The following is an 18201-nucleotide window of genomic DNA, read 5'->3' on the forward strand; positions in this document are numbered from 1 at the left end:
AGAGCTTACGTGAGGGTGCTCAAGCAGGGCTTGCTGCCTATCAGGCACTATGCCAAGCCCTTCATGTGTTCTGACTCACTTCGCCCTCACAGCCACCTTCTGAGGCTGGTACGATTACTGTCCCACCTTACAGATTCATAGCCTGAGGCCCGAGAGGTGAATGGACTGGCCCAAGATGCACAGCTCATAAGAAGGAGAACTACAATGTTTGGAAGCCCCAGTCTGCTGGCTCTGAATCCCACCCCCAACTCTCCCCCAGCCCAGGCCTCTCAGAATGGGGGGCTCCCACATGGTGCCGTGGTCCTGGCTCTGCGGGTGGTGTGGCCTCTCTCACCTGTTCCCGCCTCGTCAGGAAGGAAGAGCAGGGGTTTCTCTGTGCCCCATGGGGGAGGTAGGAAAGGCCAAGCCGACAGCAGTCCCCCATGCCCCCAGCACTGCGCCTTCCTGCCATGTGCTCATCATGCCTACCTTTCTCCACCCCCTCTGTCAGTCTGACCACTGCTCCGACAGCCACGAGTGTTCAACACAGGAAATCAAAGGTTGTTTTCGGGGCCCCATCCCCCACCCCTGGGGCTCAAGGCCACTCAGGGGGCAGCTTGATAGGACCGATGTCCCCACCTCCATCTCAGGGTGGGGAGGACTTATCTTGTGCCACCTGTGGAAGCAACCTGGGAGCCCTGCCGGGGTGCACCTCACCCCACCCGTCCCAGATCATCCCTCTGTCTCCCTCCCCATCTTATCTTTCTCAGCCTTCGCCACCCCCTCTCTGGTTTTGTCTGTCTTCTTGCTCCTCCCCATTTCTCTCTGTCTCTCCCCCCACCCTTCCACTGTCTGTCTCTTTGTGTGTGTATCTCTTTCTCTCTCTGTGTCTCTGCCTCTCTGTCTCCCTCCCTATCTCCCACCCCTAGCTCCCCCTCTCGCCCCTCCTAGCTTCCTTCCTGTCTCTAGGCTCATCTTGCCGCATCCTGCAGCTCCCCCCACTGAACCTTGAGGATAATGCTCTGTGTGGTCGAAACTCAGTCTGGCGCAGAGTGGATGCTTCCGGGCACTTTGGACACAAACTACCTGCCAAGCTGAGTGCTGGGTTTCAGGAGCCGCCTGGAGCTGGGGATATGCAGGGCCAGGTTAGCCGCAGAAGACATAGCCGGGGTCCAAGTGTCTTCACATAAGCTGGAGGTGGAAGTACTGTGTGGCGTAGGGCAAGGCACTTGCCCTCTCTGAGCCTCAGTTTCCTTGTCTGTAAAATGAAGACAATCATAATAGCACACCAGCCCCTGGGAGGTTATATGATGTGAAGAACGGAATGTACCAGAAAGCACAGTGCTGGGCACGTGGCAGGCACTGGACAAATGCCCACTTTTCCCCTTACACTGAGCAATGGCCCATCAGGGCCTCATGGTAGCTAGCAGAGCCACTGTCTACCAAGAGCAAACTACTGCACCCAGCACTGCCCTGAACAATCTGATGCCATCCTCACAGCCAGCTGAAAAGGCAGGGGTCATCGAACCTATTTCACAGATGGAGAAACTGAGAGCTATTAGCAAGGGGAGGATTTGAACCCAGATCTGTCTCCAAATCCTGTGCTTTCTCCCCTCTGCCCATTAGTTGGGAGCTCCCTCAGGCCAGGATGGATCATGGTGGCAGCCACCCTATACCCCCGGTTGGGCAGAGAGGTGCTGATAACTTGGGCTGAGTGAATGATGGAAGGATCGAATGAATGAAAGAACCCACATCTCCCCTGGCCTTGCTAAGAGGTGGTGCGGTATCCTCCCAGAAGGGATTTTAGAGCGAACCACGGGGATATGGATGGTACCCAGGACGGCAGGTTAGGTAGCACTCAGCATCAACTCAATTTGAATTAACTAAACCAGATTTGTCAACCCTGGAGTGACTGCCGGCTTTTACACTGTGATTCAGGCCCTTTTCAGTTTTTGTTCAAGACTTCTGATTATATCAAGGAGAAGGACTCCGTTTGGGGCTAATGTGTCTTTAATGCCTCTAACATTTGTCGTTGTCCATTTTTAATAGAGAGACGGTCTCAAGCTCAGCATTCTAGAATTTACTTATAGCTCCTTGTTTTCTTTATAATATTTGCAGTTATTTTCTGGTTTTGGCAAGTGATACTACAGGCTTTCCAAGTATAATAATGATGTAAAGCTTGCTTGATAAATGCATTTATCAAAGTTTTTATTTTATTTTATTTATTTTTGGTTGTGTTGGGCCTTCGTTGCTGCATGCGGGCTTTCTCTAGTTGCGGCGAGCAGGGGCTACTCTTCGTTGTGGTGTGCAGGCTTCTCATTGCAGTGGCTTCTCTCGTTGCGGAGCACGGGCTCTAGGCGTGCAGGCTTAAGTAGTTGTGGCACGCGGGCTCAGTAGTTGTGGCTCAAGGGCTCTAGAGCACAGACTTAGTTGTGGCGCACGGGCTTAGTTGCTCTACGGCATGTGGGATCTTCCCGGACCAGGGATCGAACCTGTGTCCCCTGCATTGGCAGGCGGATTCTTAACCACTGCGCCACCAGCGAAGTCCCTATCGAAGTATTTAAAATGTGAGTTAACTTAAAGACAAATATGGTCATAACCCTGGTGGTACAAAATGCCTAAAATTTGGGAAACATTGATCTAATCCGGTGCCTTTGTAGATGAGGACATGGCGGCCCAGACGGTGCAGGTCTTTGCCTGGACACCCAGGGGTAGGTGGCCAGGCTGGCCCAGAGAAGGAGGGCCTGGGCCTTTCACCGCTGCCTGGGCAGGGGCTTCCCCATCCTGCCCCGTCCATCCTCGGCTCTCTGGCTGCCCAGGGCAGAGCGTGAGGAGGAGGAGGAAATGTTTTCCTTCTTCAATTGGAAAAAATAACAGTGGGGCCAGGGCTGCACAGGGAGGAGGGGGTCCTTGCCCTCCTGTCCCTCAGGCCTGGCCTCAGTGAATGCTGCCCCTGCAGGAAGTGCTCCTGACATGCGCACTGCTCTAAGCACTGCCTTGGTGACAGGAACAGAGGCCTCTGGGACGGCTCAGCAACCCCAGCGTGGGCCCCGACGGTGCCAGGAGCTACCCCTGCAGTTCCTTGGGAGCTTTGCCCATCTCATTCCCCCTGGGAACGAGCTTGAGAGGTGGGTTTTATCAGCCCCTTTTTATAGATGGGGACACTGAGGGTCAGGGAGGTGACACCACTTGCCCACAGCTGCACAGCTCACCGGCCTCCGAACTCTGCCCTGGGCCACTGTGTCCCTCTCTACCTCTTGCCTTGGAGTTGAGAGACCTGAGCTCCAGGCGCAGCTCTGCCCCAACCACCTGGGTGAGCTTGGAGGCACCAGCTCCCTTTAAGCCTCTGTTTCCTTACCTGGAAAAGGGGAGTAAAATCCACCTCACAAGGCTGCTGTGAGGGTGGAAAAACACACACGTGTCAAAGGCCTGGCACGCCAGGAAGTATGGCGTCCACTGACTTTCCAGCTCTTTATCACAGGGGTCCTCTCCCCAGGGTCCTAAAATCGGTCATCTGTACCCCACTCAGGAGAGCCCCCAGACCCAGATAATTACGTCATCCTCATAGCGGCTGCCCCTGAGACGCCTCATTGGTGCCAGTGACATTAAGGGCTCGGATACAAAAAATTGCCTTAATTAACCCTCCACCAGGTCTCCCTCCCCTCTTCTCACAAACATGGACACCAGACTCAGAGAGGCCTAGAGGCCTGCCTGAGGTCACACAGCAAATAGGTGGCCCGAAGTGACCCCAGCCCCATCTCTAGACAAACTTGCCCCTCCACACTGGGTCTCCTGTCATTGCCACCATGTCCTACAGGAGTGGCCCAAGAGGGGCCGGGTGACCCTCGACTGGCAGCACTGACAGGGGACACAGGACCCATCACACTCGTGTCTCAATTACAGACCACTGGTGCTGCTGGCGTGGTTCTGCTGGTGTGTTTCCCCACTGCAGACTCTGTGGAAGACCACGGGGGTTACCCCGCTTCCGAGTTCTGGAGTATTGCCTCCCCTGCCCCACTGGATACCCCTGGGTGGCAGGGTGGGGAGGGGGGGTGGCCTTCTAGGTTTGGTATCAGGGCTCGGGAGGGGTGCCCACCCTTGCCTGTGACGAGCTGAGCCCCTGCTCGTTTCTGTCTTTGTCTCCCCGAGGGGCTGAAGGAAATGGTTCTCATTCCTGTGTGTGACAGACGCCCTCTCCCGACTCTGGGCACATCCTTGCCCTCTGTGGTGGGGACGCAGCAGGCCGGGGTGGGGACCCAGAGCCCCCGTGCACCCATCCCGGGCGCCTGGCCTGCCGAGCCCCCGCGTGGCCCCTTTGTGCTCTGTAAGTCGGATAATGGGCGGCATTCTCAGACGTCCAGTCATGGGTCTGGGCCCGTGAAAGGACCCCGGCAGCTCCACACTGAGGCCTCTGTCCAGCAGCGGGGGTGGGGGAGGGGGCAGGGCCGCCCCCGGGGGACCCCACCCGCATTCCCAGGCTGCTGCCATCTCCAGGGGACAGCTGCCCCGGGGCAGGCTGGGCGGCAGGGGCAGGTGATTCCTGAGTGGAAGGTAGGGACTCCACGAATGGAGCCACAGGGAAGCAGGGGAGGCCCAGAGCAGAAGAGGACAGGGAGTCACGGGGGCTGAGCACCTACTGTGTGCTAGACATTTCTCAGCCAATCCTTGCAAAAGCCGTCAAACGTCCATGCTGGTGATCCCATTTGATGGATGAGTAAACTCAGGCTCAGAGAGGCAAAGCAGTGGTCCTGGATTTGAACCCAGGTCTGTCTAACCTCGCTCATTCCAGCGGATACTGAGTGAGCACCTACTGTATACCCTGGGACACAGCAGCGATGATGCCCTGAGGATACACAGAGGAGCATTCCAGCAACAAGGCCCATGGGAGCAAGCAAGGCAGGCTTCCCAGGGGAAGGGGCACCTGAGCCCAGTTTAAGGAGCCCTCACAGGATTACTGAGTATCCAACATAAACTTCATCTTTCACACTGCAGGGACTGTGAGGTCCATTTACAGAGGAGGAGACTGAGGCTCAGAAAAGGGAAATGACTCGCTCGGGGCCACCCAGCTGCTCAAGGTGGAGCAGGAATTCTTAGGTCTGGCTGTTCCCTCTTCTCCAGGAGTAGGGTCCAGTCAAGGCTATGGAATTGTCATCCTGTGGTCCTGAGACCTGGGTTCAGATCCCAGCCCTCTGCTTCCCATCTGCATGACCCAGGGTGAGTCCCTTCACCTCTCTGGGTCTCAGTTTCCACACCTGTGAAATGGGTCTCAGAGTTCTTATCCCTCCAGGCTGTGGGGATCAAATGAAATAATCCCTAGAGAGTGTGGAGCCTCCAGCCATCCGGCCCGTGGTAAATAATCAATGACGTTTATGATTAAAGTCATTGATGGGGAGGAGACGCTGCTGCTCCCGCCATCCTTCCAGCTCTGGCTTCTGGAAAGTTCTGCCCCTGCCCTGCCCTAGCTGGACAGAGCTCAGAGCTGGCTTGGGTGTCACGTGCCCACAGAGGCAGCTCTTCTCCCTGTCCCTTCCTCTTCCCCCTGCCGCCAGAGCCTCACCTCAGAGGCTTTTGTCCTCTCCAGACTACACTCTCCTCTGCACCCAGGGCTGCTAGAGGATTTCCTCCTGAAACTCCAAGACTTTTATTATCAACCTTCAATAGCCTGATCTCTGTTTTGTAGAGTTCAGCCTGGCCTTGAGTAGTCTAGTCTCTGACCTTGAGTGGTCCAGCCTCTGGCCTTTGGTGGTCTAGCCCTTAACCTTGGGCAGGCCAGCCTGTGAGTATTACTCAGCCTGGCCAAAGTCCCCTCTGTTGAGGAACTTGGAGCTGGTTCTTCAGGGACTTTTGGATGACGCCATCCCTCATCTTATTCGAGAGCGGCCCCCACTAACCACAGCCGGGAGTCTCAGGATGAGCCACCATCTTTTGCCTGTGTTTCCCCACACACCTCCCCCAGCCCAGGTCAGAATCTGAGTCCCAAAAGCCTTGCAGTCCTCAGGGTCCTGGGGTGCATATTAAGTTTCACCATGACCCTGAACTTCCCTCCCTGCCCTGTCACCCTGGCTAAGTCCCAGGGTGTCTCCAAGACTCGGCTCTGGCCTCTCTTCTTCCAGGCAGCCTTCCCAGATCCCCCAGGCTGGATTAGTCCTCCTACTCTGGGCTCCCATGGCCCCCCTATGCTGCCGCCATCAGAGCACCCACACCAGGTGACAATGTGTCTGTTGCTCTGGCTCCCCCACCAGGGGGCATCTCAGGAGCTGGATCTTGTTGGGGGCATACGTGTGTCCCCCGCATGACTAGGCAGGAGGTTGGACTCAAAGCAGGCTCACAAGGGTGAATGAATGAATGAATGGGGGAGGAGATGAACAACTGTTCTCTCATCACTTTCTTGGCTGGTACCCACTCCATACAGCTCCAGGGCCCTCCTTCTCCCCGGGATCCTGCTCATGTCCCCCCCCCCCGCTCTCACCCACCTGCCAGGGAAGGTCGACACCTCCTGGCCAGGCCTGGCCTGGGGAGGGTTTGCGAGTCTAAAAATACAGGTTTTCCTATGAGGACATGACTGGGCTGGGTTGAAATTTATTGGGCAATTGCACCAGCTTCACCTCCATTCCCCCAGCTTAGGGCCACAGGCAGGGGAGGCGCACTTTGGGATCCCCGTGGGAGGCCATGGGGCCAGAGTGACCAGGTTTACATCCTGCCTCACCACTTCCCAGTGGGACCTGGGACAGAGGTCTTCTCTCTCCCAGCCTCTGTTTCCCCTTCTGCAACATGGGGGTGAGGCTGCGCCTCTCTACCTCAGAGGAGCCTCATCACCCCTTTCACAGCCCCTGGCACATGGCAGAAGACCAGGCCTAAGGCAGAAAATAAAAGCAGCTGAAGTTTATGGAGGCTGCCCACGAGGTTCACGTGGATCATGCTTATTCCTCACGACAACCACCCGGGAGGGAGGCCCTGTCATTACACCCACTTTGCAGATGGGAAGTAAGGCACAGTGGAGTTAAGTGACTTGCCTACAGTCACGGACTGATGCGTCGCACCACCTGGACCCAGCCCAGGTCTCCACCGCATTGCCCTCAAGGCAAAACCCAGGAGGCACCCGGACACCCCGTCCCTTCCTCCCACCTGTCCAGACGTTACCCCCTAATCACCTGCCTTCAGTCTGAGACTACTTCATTGCTCTGAAACCCCCCCCCCCTTCCTGGACGCCTCCTCCTGCCTCTCCTGGAAACACTTCTCCGTGAAGCAGCCTGAGGGAGATTTTCAAATTGCAAATCTGTAGAATCTGTTTTTCTACAACTTGAAACCCTTCGAAAAGGGGTAAAGCCCCACCCCTTTTTCCTCATCCATAACCTCTGTGGACTCCACGGCCGGTCAGAGGCCTCCACACCCTCCCTGTAGAGGGCTCAAGGCACCTAGTTGCAGAGTTATTTGGTTAATGTCTGCAGACACCCGAGGGCAGGTCCTCATCTGTTTGTTCACTGCTGCTGCCCCATGGCCAGGCCCCCAGGGGTGCTCCTACATTCTTAAGCAAGCAATGAATGGGTCCTTGGGCTGCTTTGGCGTCCAATAGAACACAGACTTAGTGGTGGGTGCATAGGCCTGGGTAGGGGCGCGCTGTGGACACTCTGAGCAGCTGCCCGGGGAGGGAGCCCCCCAGCGCTGGCCTAGCATCCACGGGAAGCTATTTTTAGCCCCGGGAAACAGGAAGCGAGTCAGGGCCCGAGAAGGCCAGCCGGACGCTCGGCACCTCGGGTGCGATTGATGAGCGCCTGGACGGAAGGGCCGGCTGCACCTAGGGAAGCAGGAAGGAGGCCTGGAGGAAGAGGATAGGAGGGGAGACCCTCTCCCCAGCAAAACAGGCGGCCCTGTGGGGCCCCAGCGGAAGCCGGTGAGCTCAGCACAGATGGCCACCAGCCCATTGTCCTGCCACACCTGGGGTCGGTTGGTGGGGCAGCAGCAGCCCCATGCCCAAACCCCCAATCCAACTGACATCCATCCGGGGCCCACGCAGGGCGGGCCTCTACTTGTCTCATCTACTCCCCACGTGAGCACAAGGTCTCTCTGGTACCATTCTACCGAAGGCCAAAGAGAGGCAGGGGCTTGCCAAGGCCACATCAGCAGCGAGGACAGCACGGGACTTGAACTCAGCTCTGTGTTACCATGGAGATCTCTCAGAGGGTACAGCAGACTCAGGGGACACCAGCACTGACCCGGAGGCCGCCACCAAGAATGTCTGGGGCAGGCGTCTGAGGCCCTGGCTGGACTCTAGTCCCGGTTCAGTCTCTACTTGAAAAGAGGGCCAATCAAATGCCCCCTCCCTGGCCCCAATTTCCCCGTCCTCACTCAAGAGGCCTGGCTGGCCAGACCAAAGTCAGGGGTCTGAGGCTGGGACGGTCCCCCTGAGCTGAGGCTCCTTGGGCAAGGGACCAGGGGACCCGCTCCCTCCCTGCGTCACAGCCCGCGGCCCCAGGATGGTTTCGGCTGGGTTTGGGGGTGGCACCACCCTGGAAACCTCCATCCGAGACAAGCAGCGGTGATGGCCAGCTGCAGTCAGCCCTGTCGGAGGTCAGGGGACGCAGGAGAACTTTCACTTCCTCAACTGGACCCATGTCACCCCATCCCTGCCCCTCCATTCTCATTTCCCCCTCCGTGCCATGGGCAGAGTTGGGCAACCCCTGCCCCTTCTGAACCAAGGGCTTCTACAGTCAGAGCTCTAACGCCAGGACATGGGCTTGGACGAGTCATGCAGCTACCAATGGGCGCCCTGAGACCCCGCCACCGAGGGTGTGCACCCCGGGTTACAGGGTCGGGGAGAGGCAGAATCAGGCAGGATGAACCCTGATGCTTTGCTGGGTGGGAGCAGGGAATTCGAAGTTTTTCTTTCAAGTCTGAATGTTCTAAGTTTCATCAGAGAATGTATATTATTTGTGGTAAAGGCAACACAGGACAAGAGCCATGGGTTGGGGGATGTGGGTTCTGGTGGATTTTTGCTAGGAATCAGAGGCCAAAAGCACAGCTGCACCTACAAAGGGAAGGCGGATGCGGCGGGGAGCCTGTGGGTGGGGGGCACTCACACTGCTTCAGCCCAGCCCAGGCCCTGTCGCTGCCCCACAGCCCAGAGAGAGACTCAGCTCCACCGCAGTTGGCCACCTGTTTGGGGTGACCCACCCAATAAGAGCTAACAGGGTTGCCCACCCCAAACCCTCCCCTCAGACACAACTTCTAGGGCTGGACTCACCTGGGTGGCCCGCAGGCCCCCTCTGAAAGGCGGCATTGGTGGAACCCCAGCTCTGCAGCTCCCCGGCAAGTCAACGCCCTGCTCTGTGCCTCAGTTTCTTGGGCTGCCCTGGAGCATTAACTCTGAGTGGAACCAGGCAAATGCTGGGCGTGCACGCGTGCGTCTCCTATTTGACGGACAGACGGAGGCGGGGGCGGCCTCAGTGCCACGAGCATGCGTAAGGGTGGGCGGGACCTACCATCCTGCGTGGGTGCCCATTACCTGCGAGTTACAGGCCAGCCCCGCCTCCTTTTATCATCCAGCCCAAAGCTGCAGGTGTTTTTCCCGGTGCCTCTCTCTTTAGCCAACCTCAAGGCCTCCGGACCTCAAGGCCTCCGGACCTCAAGGCCTGGGCATTGGTAGCAGGAGCCCTGACCCTCTGGACGCCCTCGTGCCCATCCAGCGCTGTCCCCGAGTGAAAGAGGAGGCGCCGAGAGTTTAAGTGAGGAGCCTCAGAAAAGGCTCTTAAATGCTAGTCACAGCGTGATTTACTTTTGAGTCCCCACCTGACCGTAATTCACTTCCATTTGCAGGACCCGTGGCCCCCTCGCGGAGGATGCCGGGAGAAAGCAGGAGGGGGCGGGGGTCGCACTATTTTTAGCCCCAGTAGCTGAATGGGCCGCAGTGAGTTACGGGTCAGGGGCTCTGCTTTTGCCTCCATGCTCTGGACCCTCCCACACAGAGTTCCCACTGCCTCGGCACCAACCCCAGCTCCCACCCTTGCTAAGCTGGTTAAAGCACCTGCAGGGCGCCTCCTGGGGCTTGTGCTGGGGCAGTTCAAGTTAATTTCGCCAGGTGGTGCTGTTATCCCTTTTACAGAGAGGGAAACTGAGGTGCAGAGAGAACTCACTGCCCAAAGTGGCACAGCGAGGGTCGTCGGAGTCCAGTCCTTGTGCACTGTCCCATCCATACCCCCTCTATGCCTGTACCCCCTACACAGACCCCCCTGGCTTCGCATCTGAGTCTGACTCTCCCTCTGCTTTTTCCCCGGTTGCCTTCTCCTTCCCAGATCAAGACCCCTGAGCAGACAGTGAGGACCACGGTGCAGGGGGGACTGGGTCCCCCTTTCTGTGCTCTACTCAGCTGGTGTCCCCTGAGGGCCGTCTTTAGGCCCTGTGCTGAGCTGAGTCTCATGCAGAGGAGAGGGCCGTAAATCAATAGGACCAGCCCACAGTGGAAGCTGGAGTGTAATGAGAGCAGGAAGGTGCTGACACCGGTTTAGCCCTGGTGGGGGAGGTCAGGGAGGGCTTCCTGGAGGAGATGATGCCTGATCTCAAGGAGGCACAGGGCTACCCACAGGGGCAGGGGCTGAGAGCGGACAGCCCGTGCAAAGTCCCAGAGGCAAGAAGGAACACATCACTCCTTTCCCTACTGCTGGCCCTGCCTGGACCTTCCTTCCCTTTCACCTCCCCACCCAGATCCCCCCTTCCTGACTCCCCCGCCCACGCCCATCCTCTCCTGGTGGCTCCTCCAAAGACCGGAAGATTAGGTGGGAATCCAACCCCACAGCTCTCAGATGAGGAGAAACTTCTCCAAAGGAAAAAAAAAAAAAAAAAACCACCCTCACACACGTTAATTCCATTGTTTCCGCTCCCAGATCCTGCCTGAAAAACAAAAATAAAATCAAAATTAGACCCCAGCTGGGAGGCTTTCTCTGGCAAAGTGTTCACCTAGGGGGTTGAGTGGTGGACCAGCCCAGATCCCCCTGTGAAGTGGAGACAGGAGACCCCAGTGCCCCTTGGTGGGGGCACTGGGGCCTCCACCAGTCCCTCAGGGGGTGAGCGCTGTGGATGCCAATGCTCTTCCCTAACCAGTTCACTTAGTCCCCAAGCAGCCTCCCCTTCACACTCATAAAACTGAGGGGCTGGTTGGTCACACAGCAGAGCTGGGATTTGAATCTGGGTATCTCTGACCCCAGAACCCACTAGCTTGCCCACAGTTCACAGGGTGCTAGGAGCAGTTAAAGAAGAGGAAGTGTTGGCAAGTCGCCTCCTGCACATCCAGCTGCCTGTGCTCATACGTCCAGGGATGGGGAGCTCACTCCTCACAATTAACCATTTTCACATATTTGCATTGTCAAGAATGTCTGTCCACTCCTGCCCCACCCCTGGCCTGGTTCCTAATCTCTGACAGTGACACTGGGAGGCTCTGCAGTGACAGGAACTAGACTGGAGGTGTAACCCTGTGGGACACTTTTCAGAAAATGGGAACAAGGGGCTTCCCTGGAGGCGCAGTGTTTAGAAATCTGCCTGCCAGTGCAAGGGACACAGGTTCGAGTCCTGGTCCAGGAAGATCCCACATGTTGTGGAGCAACTAAGCACGTGTGCCACAACTACTGAGCCTGCACTCTAGAGCCTGCAAGCCACAACTACTGCAGCCCGCTGGCCTAGAGCCCAAGTTCCGCAACAAGAGAAGCCACTGCAGTGAGAAGCCCGCGCACCGCAACAAAGAGCAGCCCCTGCTCGACGCAGCTAGAGAAAGCCCGCGCACAGTAATGAAGACCCAACGCAGCCAAAAATAAATAAATTAATTTAAAAAAAAAAAAAAAGGGAACAAGAATGGGGAGGCCACAGGAGGGAGGTTCTTCTAGCACTGTGGTCCCTTGGGGGAGTCCCTTGGAGCACCCTCCCCAGGCCTCTCACAGCCCTGTGGGCAGTGTTCCCCTCTTGGTGCCAGGCCCAGAGGGTGCTTCTTGCCTCCCTAGGGTCCTCTGAGATGGGTGTGATTAGGCCCCTGGTGCCTCCTTCCCACTTCCCTCCAGGGTTGACCTCAATGGCCCCTGGCTGGGCTTTTCCCAGAGCTGAGGCCGGAAGCACAGGTCCCGAGTGTTTGTTCAGGCCAGGCTGGGGCTCCGGGCAGGCGAGGCGGAAATGGCCGCAAGATGTTTGTCCAAGTGGGGGTCAGGCTTCGCAGCCAGGAGTTGGGAGGAAGGGCCGGAGGAGGAGAAGTCCCGAGTCAGCACGCCCAGGGCCTGGGCTCTGCCTCTAGGCCTCGGCTGCCTCTCCCGTGGGCGCAGCGCTGCACACAGTAGGCACCTGGTGGATAAGGAATCAGGGGGCAAGGAAGGGGAAGCTGGCACCTCCCTCAGCCAGGGCCCAGGGCGCCATCCCCCTCCCGGCCTCCCCCCTCCCAAATCCATCCTTTGGGAAACCTACAGGCCCCACTTCCCAAAGATAACAAGAGTCTGACCCCTGCTCCCCACCCACCCTACCACCCATGTCCAGCCACCGGCTTCTAGCCTGGACTGTGGCAGTAGCTTCCTCACTGGTTTCCTCCCCAGCAGTCTATCCTTCTCTTGGCCGTGGCGCCAGAGGGATCCTATTAACAGGCAAATCAGATCTTGTCTATTCCTGCTCAACCCCTACCCAGGCCCCCACTTCCCTGAGAGCAAAAGCCAACTGTTATGGGCTGAATCGTGTCCCCCCCAAATTCATATATTGAAGTCCCAACCCCCAGTATCTCGGAATGTGACTGTATTTGGAGACAGGGCCTTTCAAGGGGTGATTAAGTTAAAATGAGGTCCTATGGGTGGGCCCCAGGCCAACAGGACTAGTGTCCTTTTAAGAAGAGATTAGGACACAGACAAGTACACACACAGAGGAAAGACCATGTGAGGACACAGCGAGAAGGGGGCCATCTGTAGGCCAAGGAGAGAGACCTCAGGAGAAACCAAACCTGCCGACACCTTGATCTTGGACTTCTGGCCTCCAGAACTGTGAGAAAAGAAATTTCTGTTGTTGAGATGTGGGACTTTGTTACAGCAGCCAAAGCCGACCAAGACACCATCTGACCCGGTGCCCTCACCACCCTCGGCTCTTTCCATTGTCCCCTTTGCTCTCTGTTGCTTCAGTCCACCTAGCATGTTCCCACCTCCTGGCCTTGGCCTTTGCTGTTCCCACTGCCTGTTATGCCCCTTCCCCAGGGCTGCTGCCTTCTTATCACTCAAGTCCCTGCTCAAATGTCCCCCCTTCAAAGAGGCCCTCCCAGACCGATGTGCTCATTGGGGGCTGTCAGCCATCTCTCCTGCCAGACTGGGACCTTCACCAGGGGCTGGTGCTCTGTGCCAGACAGTGCCCAGCACACAGCTGATGTGCAATAAAGATGTGTTGAAGGCAGGGAGGCAGGCCCCTCCTAGCACCACCTCCCTATCTTCCAAAACTCAGATCACAAGGGGCTTCAGAGGCAGAGCCAGGCCTCTAGGTGCCCTGTGTGTTCAGGTGGTGGCCCCCAGAGGTCCAGCCATGAGAACTACTTGCCTGCCAGGTGCATGGGCTGCTGCCTTCCCTCTACATCCTCGGTTTCCAAACATTGCACCTGTGTTCACTCCCCTTTCCTCATTTGTCTTTCAGTGATTCTTCCGGAGGCTCTGCTATAGACTGAGTGCATCCCCCTCAAATTCCTCTGTTAAATCCTAACCCACAATGTGACTGTATCAGGAGGTGTGATTTTTTGGGGGTGAGTAGGTCATGAAGGTGGAGCCCTCATGAATAGGATTCGTGCCCTTTATAAAAGAGATGACAGAGAACTCTCTTGTCCCTCCTGCCATGTGAAGGCACATGGAGAATGCAGCCATGTATTGAACTAGGAAGTCGGCTCTCACCAGGCACCAAATCTGCTGTTACCTTGATCTTTGACTTCCCAGCCTCCAGAACTGTGAGAAATAAATATCCGTTGTTTGTAAACCACTCATTCTAGGAATCCTGTTATAGCAGCCCAAGCAGACTAAGACAGGCTCTTTGTTTGGGATGGCTGAGCAGGTAGGACCCAAGTTGAAACCCAGTCCCATCCCTTTTGACCTGTGGACTCAGTGCCAGCTCCTTCCCCAGGGGGCTGGGCATCTGGGAAGGACCTAAGCATAAAAAGCTTCCTGCCAGCTCAGTCCTAGGGACCGATGCGGACAGGCATCTGTCCACCCAGAGTGTGTACATGGGCTGACTCTGGCCCCTCCCTGCGCCTAAATACTGCCTGGAAGTAGGGTGAGGAAAGGCTGGGAAACTGCTGGGACTTTCTGAAGGCTGGTGTGCTCTGGGTGTTTGTTCATTTGTTGAGTCAATAATCACTCTCTTGAGACATCTCCATACCCACTCAAATGGCTGAAATTTAAGACTGACAATAGCAAGTGTTGGCAAGGATGCGGAGCGACAGGAACTTGTACACACTTCTGGGGCATGTGTATGTGTGTGAAATGGTGCAGACATTGCAAAACAACATAGTAGTTTCTTACAAAGTCAAGCGTAGACTTAGGCAAAACATCAATCCGACTCCTAGGTATTGACATGAAATGAGAACACACTTGCACCCAGAAACCTGTACACAAATGTGTATAGCAGCTCTATAACTGCCCTAAGCCAGAAACAACAGTAAATTCCCACAACCGATCAATAGATTAACAAATAAGATGCGGCCCTACAGTGGAATCAAAAGGAATGAGCTATGGACACACAACACAGCTTAATCTCAAAGCCAGATTCAAAAGTCTCCATACTGCAGGATTCCAGTTATGGGACATTCTGGAGAAGGCCAAGCTGTACCGACAAAGGAGGGATCAGTGGTTGCCAAGGGCTGGGATTGCGGGCAGGGACTGACTGGGGAGGAGCACCAGGGAATTATCTGGGGAGCTGGAATGTTCCGTCTTGTTCTGAGAGTTAGTTACAGGGTATAAACATGTAAAAATTCATTAAACTTCACATATTTGAGATCTGTCCATTTCCCTCGATGTAAATTATACCTCAATAGAAAACTAAAAACAAAAAAGTTTTTTAACCACCACTCCCTTTGCCGGCCGCCTGCGGGGCTGGGTGGGCGCTGGCCCCTAGGGCGCCGCAGTCGGGGGCCCGCGGGCTGCGGGAGGGCGGGCGCGGCTCCCCGGCTCCGGCTCCGGCTCCGCACGGGGGCGCTGCCTAGTCCCGCCCGGGCCGGGACGTGCGGCACCCAAAGCAGCGCGGGCCTCCGCGGTCCTGCGTCCCGCCAACCCAGGCTGGGAAAGGCCGGAAGCGGAGCGCAGGGTGAGCGGGGCCCATTGTCCGCTTGTCCGCTCCGGCCCCGCCCGGTATTGTCCCGGGGGTGGGACCCTCCCCGGGCCTGGGCGGGGCTGGGGTCCCTGGGTCGCGGGGCGGAGCCTCCCACGGCCCACACCGCCCCTCCTCGTTTGCAAGGGGGAGGCCAGGGCTGGGGACTGAGCCCAGCGTCCCCCGCCGTGCCCCTTGCTCCGCACTGTGTAGAGCGACTGCGCTCCTGGTTCCGGCCAGCACGCTGTCCCCAGTGGCCAGGGTCACTTGAGCCATCACGCCTCATTTCCCCCTTGGGGCTTTGAGCCCCCTCAGAAACCACAGACGCCACTGGGTGGGGGTGGGGGACATTTCCTTGCCGATGGTCACGTGGGCACAATACTGGGGAATCGAGGAGGGGGAGAACATTCCTGCCCTTGCCAGAGCCCCCGCTTTGTACCAGGCGCTGGGGACACACCGGGAAACCAGACAGGGTCCCGTCCGCAGGGGCCCCCCATTCCAGTGGGGGCAGAGAGGCAGAGAGCAACAAGTAGACAACAAATAAGTGACTGCACAGTTGCACAAACGGGGAGACCAGTGAAGGAGGGCTCAGGTAGTTGGGTGGTCGCCGAAGGCTCTTGGGCAGGTGATATGCTGGCAGAAAGCACGGGAGGAAAAGGCAGCCCCGGGGGATGTCGGGCTAGAGGGACCGCGTGGACAGAGGCCCGGGGACGAGAATGTGCTGCGTGGGTGCGAGGCCGGGGGCGGGGGGGGGGGAGGCGCGTGGCGGGCGTGAGTGAAGTCATAGAGCGGCCTCGTGGGAGCCCAGACTTGAGGCGAGAGGCCGCATCTGAGTCAAATCCAGGGAGAAGACGGTGGGGTTCGGGCCAGCAGCTTGCAGAGAACAAAGAAGTCAGGAAAACTTCGGTTCTAGCCATGATCGGCGACTTGCCCTCTCCGGGCCTCAGTTTCCCTAGTCGTAGAAAGCATCCGGGTTGGAAGTTCTGAGATTCCTACTCTCAATCCAAGATTAACGCGACCTCACCTTGGGTGCACAAGAAATGCGCCTGCAGAGGTTCACAGACGCGGACAGACCTACGAAAGGAAAATCAAACCGGCACAACCAGAGACGCGGTGGGCGGGAGGGGCTGATCTGCGGGGTGGCTGGGCAGAGGGACGTCGGGAGCCGCTGCCCGAGGCGGGTAGTTTAAAGGTTTCCGACACGGAGGGTGCACTCACCGAAGAAGCCACCAGGCGACGCCAGAGACCGGGTTTGCGGCGCCAGAGTTTGTTTTCAAATCGTTTCAAAGTTACAGAAAAATTGTGAGAATAATACAGAGAACTCTTGGACCCCTTTCTTAACTCAGATTCAAGTTTTAGCATTCTGACCCCCTCTTTGCATATTCAAGTCCCCCTCCAAGCATCGGGAGAGTAAATTGCAGACGTGATGCCCCTTGAACCCTAAATCCTTCAGTGTGTACTTCCTAAGAACAAGGATATCCTATTACACAACCACAGCAGAGTTTTCAAGATCAGGCGATTTAATCATGATTCAATACTGTTATTTACGCTACAAAATATTATTCAAATATTGCCGGTTGTCCCAACGAGGTCTTTTATATCATTCACCCACCCCCCAGCCTCCATTCCAAATCTAGGATCCACTCCAGGATCACATTTAGTTGTTCATTTTTATTTTAAATGCAATTTATTCACTAGGCTTTCCCGGGCTGAAGTAATTGGAAAAGATGGATGTAAAGAGTTCCAGCTTCACCCTTCTAAACCGCATGAACCTGGGTAGGTCACACTCAGGTCTTCTCCACTGAAAGGTACCAGGTTCTGAGCAAGGGGTGTGGGAGAGGCTGGAAGAGGCAAAGAATGCACTTACATTCTGAGATGGAATCTTTCTTTCATTCTTCCTGGTCTGACCCACTTCCCCAGGTCCTTGGCCAAGGGGTCCATTACAGTCATCCACCACAGTCTTCAAATGGGGCACTGACTCCCTGAGAAAGCAGCTTCTTGCTTTGGGAAAGAAAGACAAATGCTCCCAACTGGCAAGGCCAGTTGGAAGTCCTGCTCTGGGACTGGAGAGGAAAAAGAGCTTAGAGTACTGGGAGACAAATCCTTTGGCCAGTGGAGTAGTTTCTATTTTTTGCTTGCAACAAAATTGCAGGAGGGCCCAATCCTTTTGTCAGCCAATAGAGAGTAAACATAGCGTCTTTAACTTATATTATGATAAATGGAAACATACACAAATAGTATAAGGAACTCTCATTTACCTATCACCAAGTTGCAACAAAAAATAATTCTTGATGATGGATTACTATTGATTTTGAGCATAAAACTCAAAGGGAGTTAAAATAATTGAGTAACATTGCTCCAATACTCCTTCCTTTCGTTTCTGTTCCTTATTTATGGGACAAGATTTCTGAGTGCTTATACCTGTAAAAATGAGAATGAGGAAGAAATGAAGCTGTAGAAATAAGCTTCATATTTATCCATGGGTACACACATGGGGGAAATCCAATCAACTCATAAAAAAATGAAATATATAGTAACATTTTGCTTAATCAGTATCTATCAATATTTGTAATATTTATAGTTTTGATCAATCACATACTAATATTTGTAATCATACCTTTCCAGAATAACATTTTAAAAACACTTAGTGACTTATGATCACAGAAAATTTTAAAATTTTAAAGCCAGTTTACATCCATAGTTTTTGGTACAGAGAAGATGGTGTGATCAATATGAGATTTTCAGGCATAAGAATATAGTACATTAGGCTAAAACTTTGTGGGGAGAGGAACTGAATACAATTTTCAGAGATAAAAAAGTGAGGTGAAACCTCATTAATAAAGAAGAGCTTGTTTGCGTGCTGTTTACATGGGTGATGATGGGGACGCAATCACTATGCTCTTTAGCTTCACTGGATGCATCACAGTGTGACGA

General features: G+C 55.5%; 1 long non-coding RNA gene across 1 annotated transcript; it reads right to left on the bottom strand.

Annotated features, from left to right (window-relative positions):
- Positions 1-11784: 11784 nt before the first annotated feature.
- LOC137233150 (uncharacterized) lies at positions 11785-16601 on the bottom strand. Its single transcript, XR_010947321.1, has 3 exons — positions 16292-16601; positions 12935-12972; positions 11785-12294 (listed from the first exon to the last, which is right to left on the bottom strand). It is a non-coding gene; the product is annotated as an uncharacterized lncRNA (long non-coding RNA).
- Between the last annotated feature and the right edge of the window lie 1600 nt (positions 16602-18201).

This window comes from Pseudorca crassidens, chromosome 10, assembly GCF_039906515.1.
Source record: "Pseudorca crassidens isolate mPseCra1 chromosome 10, mPseCra1.hap1, whole genome shotgun sequence".
NCBI lineage: Eukaryota > Metazoa > Chordata > Mammalia > Artiodactyla > Delphinidae > Pseudorca > Pseudorca crassidens.